The sequence below is a fragment of the Echinops telfairi genome, unplaced genomic scaffold (assembly GCF_000313985.2).
Source record: "Echinops telfairi isolate 266 unplaced genomic scaffold, ASM31398v2 ScPeMD7_23;HRSCAF=83, whole genome shotgun sequence".
Classification (NCBI taxonomy): domain Eukaryota; kingdom Metazoa; phylum Chordata; class Mammalia; order Afrosoricida; family Tenrecidae; genus Echinops; species Echinops telfairi.
In genome coordinates, this window is record NW_022103920.1 from 43414910 (window position 1) to 43422385 (window position 7476).

General features: G+C 44.4%; 1 pseudogene; it reads left to right on the forward strand.

The window, feature by feature from the left end:
- The first annotated feature begins 6349 nt into the window (after positions 1 to 6349).
- LOC101655857 lies at positions 6350 to 6807 on the forward strand (annotated as a pseudogene).
- Positions 6808 to 7476: the final 669 nt, after the last annotated feature.

Below are 7476 nucleotides of genomic sequence, written 5' to 3' on the forward strand. Positions count from 1 at the left end.
GGCCATCTAGCTGAGAAGCAACAAAGCCCACTGGAAAGAAGCACACCAGCCTGTGTGATCATGAAGTGTCGACAGGATCGGGTAACAGGCATCAGAAGACCCAAAACAAACAAGCAAAACATATTGTTGAGAACAAGGGGACTTAGAGCAGGGACCCAAAACCCATCTATAGACAATGGGGCATCCCTTCACAGAAGGGTCACAGTGAAGGAATGAGTCAACTAAGGCACAATATAACACTGATGAAACACACAATATTCCTCTGGTTCTATGAGGCTTCCTCACCCACCCACCCACCCCCACTGTCATGATCCTAGTACTGCCTTTCACTGCAGGCTAGTCCAGAGCATGTGCTTAGGTACAGACAAAAGGTAAGAGCTCATGACACACAGAATCCAAAAACAGGAATGGGAGTGGTGATACAAGGAGGAGAGGGGGAAGGTAGGGAGAGGAGGGGAGGAAGGGGGAACCGATCAAAATGATCAACACACACACACACACACACACACACACACACACACACCAGGGCAACAAACAACAGAAACTGTGGGGGAAGGGAGACAGTGGTCAGTGTAAGATATGAAAATAATAATAATTTATAATTTATCAAGGGCTCATGAGTGGGGGAGGGAGGGAAAAAAGATGAGCTGATACCAAGGGCTCAAATAGAAAGTAAATGTTTAGAAAATATTGATGGCAACATATGTACAAATGTGCTTGATACAATCTACATATGAATTGTTATAAGAACAGTAAGAGCCCTCAATAAAATTATCTAAAAATTTTCTGATAAGAAAAACATTAGTCAATGGGTTATGCTTCTCAATATTAACTTATAGATGCAATTTTATCAATTTGCAGGTTAAAAAATTATATTATGAATTCTCCTAAAAAGCAAAGATGTCCTTTTGATAACTGAGGTGTATCTGACCCAAGCAGTGTTCTTTTAAATCACCTGACATGCATGTGAAAGTTAGACAATGAAAAGAAGACAGGACTGCTGCGATTTAATCTGATGCTGAGGGACACTGAGCGCAGGCGGCCCATGAAGAGTGGGTTCAACTCCTCCATCTATCTTTACGTCGTGTTTGGACAAACATTGGAAGTTAGTATCTAGCGTCAGTGAGTCAAATGTTTGTCTATATAATGTACCTTTCTATCCATAGAAACACATTAAAGAAACACTTCTGGATATACTGAGACATCTTGAACATAGTAATATAGTAGTCACAATCATGGTTTGATGCATTTCACAAAGTAGCATCTGTTGGTTACTAAGAACCATTGTATTTATGTACCTAGAAATTTTAATATAATATAGGCTTGGGGGGGCGGGCAGGGTGGGCTCACAACCAGAGTTATAATAGTTGGACATTGGTAACCCAGGGACTGCCTGTATGCCACGGACTCTGCCAGGAGAGCGATCAAGCCAGTCTTAAATAGAAATACAACAGAACGCTCTTTGGAAGCACAGTGGGCTTTGTCTTGCCTACTGTGGCCATGTCATCACGAAAGCCCTGTCTCTAGAAAAGGACCCCATGGTTGGGAAAGTGAAGATTCAGCAAAAATCAAGACAATCCTCAATGAGATGGATTGGCCCAAGAATCTCAACAACCGGCTCAAACATATCAAAGACCCGGACCAGGCAACTTTTCACTCAGCTGTCCAAACACCAGCTCTCCATTTCTATGAACTGAGAGCAGCAGTGTTGTGCATCATCCAAAATAGCAGATAACATTAAAAGCATTTATACTTAGCTTGATAGTACTGTTTTTTGAAAACTTTTTATTATGGTTCAGGTGAAAGTTTAGAGCAAATTAGTTTTCCATTCAATTGAGCTACATTTCAGTTTGCAGCAAAGGCGGCAATCCCCAGAAAGCAAATGTTTTGAGACTGCTGATGGCAACAAATGTACCAATGTGCTTGACACAATGGATATATGTATGGATTGTGATAAGAGTTGTATGAGCCCCCAATAAAATGATTTTTTTTTAAAGTGGCAATCCCCACAAGGTGACAGCACTCTGTGCCCTTCCTGCCCTTTCCTGCCTTCAGAGTCTTGTGTTTGGCAACTGCTGCCCTTTGGGTCTGGTCTGGTTCATTGTTCTGAGGAGCACATTCCTCCCTAATGTCCTTCACTTTATACGACTCTGGGCTTGATAAAGTGGACGGTCAGTGAGAAGCAGGAAGACCCTTGACAAGATGGGCTCATCCAGTGGCTGCAACAGTGGGCTCAAGCGTAATAATAACTGTGGGAAGGGGACAGGACCGGGCGGTGTGTCATTCTGCTATAAACATGGGTGCTGTGAGTCAGATCCACTGAATAGACCCGACCAACCACGGCAGCAGTGTTTGGCTGGAAGTTGATCACAAAGATGGGTTCCACTCCAGGCCTGCAGGGGGTTCAGAGCCACAGTGCAGGGACAGCTGCAAATATCTACAGTACCAAACACAAGACCAGTAAAAGTTGACTTAACCTAAAGCTTTCTTTAAAAAAAAAGAAAAGCAAAATCCTGTGCTGCACTGAACTATAACCATGACTATATAGGCAAAGCTTCCACATTACAGTGAGCATAGACTGAATTGTCTGCCAGACCTGGTCGTATACCTTGCCTATGTTATCTAAGCTTTTCCTCATCTGTAAAATGGAAATTAAATACAGTATCTACTTCATAGAAAGTGTTGTGAGGCTGAAACGAGGTAATAAAACAAAACATGCAATACAGTGCCTGGTCTCTACCATGTGCTGTTGGGCCACTTCTGATTCATTTTCCCTGACGTGTGTCAGAGTAGAATAGTGCTCCCGAAAGTTTCAATGGTTGGTTTTACAATAGATTGCCAGACCTTTTTCCTCCGCCACTTCTGAGTGGACTCGAAACACCAGCCTCTCTGTTAGCAGCCCAAGCACATTAACTGTCGGCACCAACCAAGGCCTCCACCTGGCACGTAGAAAATCTGCTTAGATTTTGTTCTGTTCAGTAAACTGGTTCAATTAGCATCATACTGAAAACCTCAATCAAGTTAGTATAGTCTTAACCTCCACAGCTCGGAAGATTTTTCCATGAACTTTTTGACACCTTCTTGTATTTATTATAATACAATATATATTAGAAAAAAGATTGTTTGTGAGGAGAGGTTCTTAATCCTTTCAATTTGTTCACCTGATTTAAGAGACCTCTTTGCTATCTGGTCCCTGTGAGTCTGCATCTGTCTCCTCCATTTTTCTCAACCACGTGCTGATAGCCAAAATTAACAAGCACCTTTGCCCATGAGAACTCCTCTGTTCGGAATGTCCTACTGGTGAGATTCTAATCATCTTTAAAGGCTTAAATGTCACCCGGGGGAAGCTTTCCCTGGTATACCTAAGCAGAGATGAGTATTTCTCCGCTGCATTCCAGAACTCTTAGTTCACACCCTATTTAGAAACAGAGCTTATCTCACTGCTGTAATAACCGGTTTTTATGTATCACCCAAACACACACAGTTCATGGTATGAGGTGCATCCTCTCGGTGGCCCCAGAGCCATCCATACCCAGTGCCAATAGCATGGACACCTGGGAACCATTTGCTGGATGACCCAACGGGCTGCTTCACCACATGAAATATCGATTTAGAGGGGGCATATTTTAGAACTGCAGCTTTCCAACTCACACGTGCTCAGAGTAGTTCTGCTACCTACAAAGTACTTCCAGCTTCAGCTAGAAATATTTCTAGTGAACGAAAGTGTTCCTTACGCTGAAAGTCGGCTAAAATCATGTATGTGAATAAATGAGGCCAAAAGAGAACATCTTGAGATCTACCTTTCCCCCTCCCGAGCTGCATGGTAAGAAAACCTTTGGAAGTCAGACTGATCCCTGGTGGGGTCCCAGTTGTGCCACCTTCAAGCGGTGAGACCTCCAGCAAGTTACTTCAGCTCTCTCAATCCAAACTTCGTTTGTAAAATGAACATAATAACAGTCTTTGCAGGCTGTTTCAAGGAGTCAACAAGGTAAAAAGTGCTCAGTAGGGTGTCTACCACCCAGTAAGCACTTACCACTTACCCATAATTGTAGTTGGATAGTATTTTGAGAGAGACGCCTTCCAGTTTCCCTCTCCATACTTTTCCCTTTCCCTTTTCACTGCTCAAGGAGGCAGCGATGCATGCACTGTCTTGGGGAGGGATGCAACATTGTAGCAAGCATAGCCGCTTACAAGCTTTCTGACTTGTATTTCCTGAAGTCCTAGAGAGGGAGACGAGACTGAAGTACAAAGTATCATGCAGTAAGTATGGAGAGAGATTTTCTAAGATAGAAACAGTCTTTCCAAACTGGGGAGGAAGGATGAGAGCTCTATAAGGAGGCTCAAGGAAAAGGGAAAGGCGAGCCTTGCTTCCTGCGCCGCGAGACCAGGATAGTTACAAGCTCAATCAAGGAGGGATGGTGCGGCAGGACAAACAAACCCAACCCAACCTCCCAGGATTCCCGTACTCCAAGTGCTTGAAGAAAGAGCGGAATCCCTGTGCCCCTGCGGTCATTAGATGATAGATAGATAGATAGATAGATAGATAGATAGATAGATAGATAGATAGATAGATAGATAGATAGATAGATAGATGATCTAGTTATCGCAGTGTAACAAATTATCCCCAAGTTTAGGGAGTTAAAATAAGAACATTTATTGTCTCATAGCTGCTGTGGGTAAGGAATTTCGGAGCTGGGTGATGCTGATGCAGCCTGCTATGGTGTGATAGTCCAATGATCAGGTGGACTGTAGTCATCTGAAGCCTAGATTGGGGCTTGAGGAGCCCCTTCGATGATGGCTCACTCAGCTCTCTGACAAGGTGCTCCTGGCTGTTGTGAGGAGCCATCAGTTCCTTACCCTGGGGGTCTTTGAGTCTTACCACAGCATTGTGCCTGGTTTTCCCCCAAGAGAGAACCCATTTCAAAAAACCTAAGTCACTGCCTTTGAGTCAATACTGACTCATAGCGACCCCCCCCCCATGGGTTTCCAAGACTGCAACTGTTTACGAGAGTAGAAACCCAGTTTTTCTCCTAAGAAGCTGCTAGTGGTTTTTGAACTGCCGACGATGCAAATCGCAGCCCAATGCGTGACCACTGCAGAGGAGAGGGAAAAAGAGCAAGTGCAGAGGTCTGAGACGGTCATGTATCAGGAGCTTTCATGGAACAGAAGGGAGACAAGGGTGGCTCGAGCAGGGGGGATGAAGGTAAGAATACACAGTGAGTAGCAGATTCGATCAGAGAGGCACTCCAGGGAAGGTGGTGGGCTGGGTCAGAATCTGGACAGCAGTTTTCCCAATCTAACAAGTCCAATGCCCCTTTTTTATAACCAAATGTGACGTATTCATGCCCTCCCCTTACTGTCCTGAAATTAATTTCAAAGATAATATAACATCTACATATCTAACTTCAAAATAACCAATATCATGTCCAAAATCTGTAATGTAAAAAAGAACGGGAATAATTTATAATAAAATACTATATATTTCAATATGTAAATGAGCATACTTAAACACCCTTAAAGACATAATAGTGCCACCTTTATATCAAAGCAAGGCTCCCTGATGGCACAGTGGGTTGTGCACTGAACTGCTCACTAGAAATTCAGCCGTTGGAAACCGCCATCCACTCTAAAGGAGAAAGATGAGGCTTTCTACTCCTATGCAGATTTACAGGCTCAGAAACCTACTGAGGCAGTTCTACGCTGTAAGGCTGTATAGGGTCTCTATAAGTCAGAATTGATGGCAGGGAGTTATATGTCACAGCACCATAAAGTGACAGCTAGAAATGCAGACAGACAGGGCAATGTGGTCTTAGAAACACAAATGTGAGGCTCATGCTGTCTCTTACATGATTTTCCAAAATGGCAAATTTTGGTAAAATTCAGAACAAAGTAGCATCTTCCCCCAACATACAGGATAGCTGTGTTTCTGGAAAATCAAAGGTACATTAAGACCATGCAAAATATTTTGTTATGTTTGTTATTCTCAACTATAATGCCAAAACAGCAATTAAATAAGATTGTTCAAATGTCAAATGTGATTTGTATTTACATGTAATTGAATTAGGTTCTAGGCTCAGATCATTATCAATAGTTTTTTCACCCCAACTTTATAAGTGTCCCAAGGGACATTTAGAACTCATGCAGAAGGCATATGAGGGAATTTTTTGTGGTTATGGGAATACGCTCTACCTTGATTGTCAGAGCTACCTGGGCTTCCACACCTGTCAAAACTCATCAAATTGTATATTTTAAATGGGTGTGTTTTATTAAATAAAAAATTACACCTTCTCCGTCTCTGCTCCAGCTCCACGGATCCAGCCGCCCACTCCCCCGCCACCTGACTCGCACCATGGCCAACAGTGAGCGCACTTTCATCGCCATCAAGCCGGATGGCGTGCTGTGCGGCCTGGTGGGCGACTTCATCAAGCGCTTTGAACAGAAGGGGTTCTGTCCGGTGGCCATGAAGCTGGTTCAGGCCTCCGAGGGACACCTGAAGCAGCACTCCATTGACCTGAAAGACCGCCCCTTCTTCCCAGGCCGGGAACTCCGGACCATGAACATGAACTCCGGACCAATTGTGGCCACAGTCTGGGAGGGGCTGAGACGGGCCGGGTGATGCTGGGAGAGACCAACCCAGCGGGTTCTAAGCCGGGCACCCTCCGAGGGGACTTCTGTGTTCAAGTTGGCAGGAACATCATTCATGGCAGTGACTCAGTTAAAAGCGCCCAGAAAGAAATCACTCTCTGGTTTAGGCCGGAAGAACTGGTGGAATACAAGTCTTGTGGCTGTGACTGGATCTACGAGTAAGAGGCGGACAAAGCAGTCCCGTCCCCGTGGGCCCGTTGGCACTGTGCCTGTCCTGGGTACAGCTCTTCTTCTGGGGTCGGGAGCAGTAGGATTGATGTCCTGTCTACTTCCAAAGCCCACTGACCAATAAAAGAGAGTCTTTGGAGACTGGGGGCAAAAATTATACCTCCTCAAACCTGATTTAAAAAGAAAAGTCAAAACAAAGAAAAAATTAAGAAAAGAAAAAGTCAAGCAGGATGAGAAGTAATTCTTCATAATGCATTATAGTGAGGGAATCTATAGGATGGTGTAGCACCCCAGGCCCCCACCCACTCCGTACCATTGTAGGGAAGTAAAATATGCTCCCACAGATTTCCAAAACACGTCCTAGTGAGCAAGACCACTCCCACTGAGCAGACTGGGGAGATAGGACGCCGCTCAAGGGTCCTGAGCAGAGGAGTGATGTGTGGTTTGACAGGATCACGCTGACCTTCTGGCACTGAGGCAGGGAAGAGTTGATGCAGACAGACAGGCTAGAAGGCCATCTTGGGATGCAAGGGAGGGATATGAGAGGAGGTTTGGGCAAGGGCAGTGATCTGGCCTGGTGAAATCACAGAAACCTCACAGAAGAGGTGATACTCAGCTTAAGTTCTAAAGGTTAAATTGACTTTTTCTGGGACCAAAAAAAGG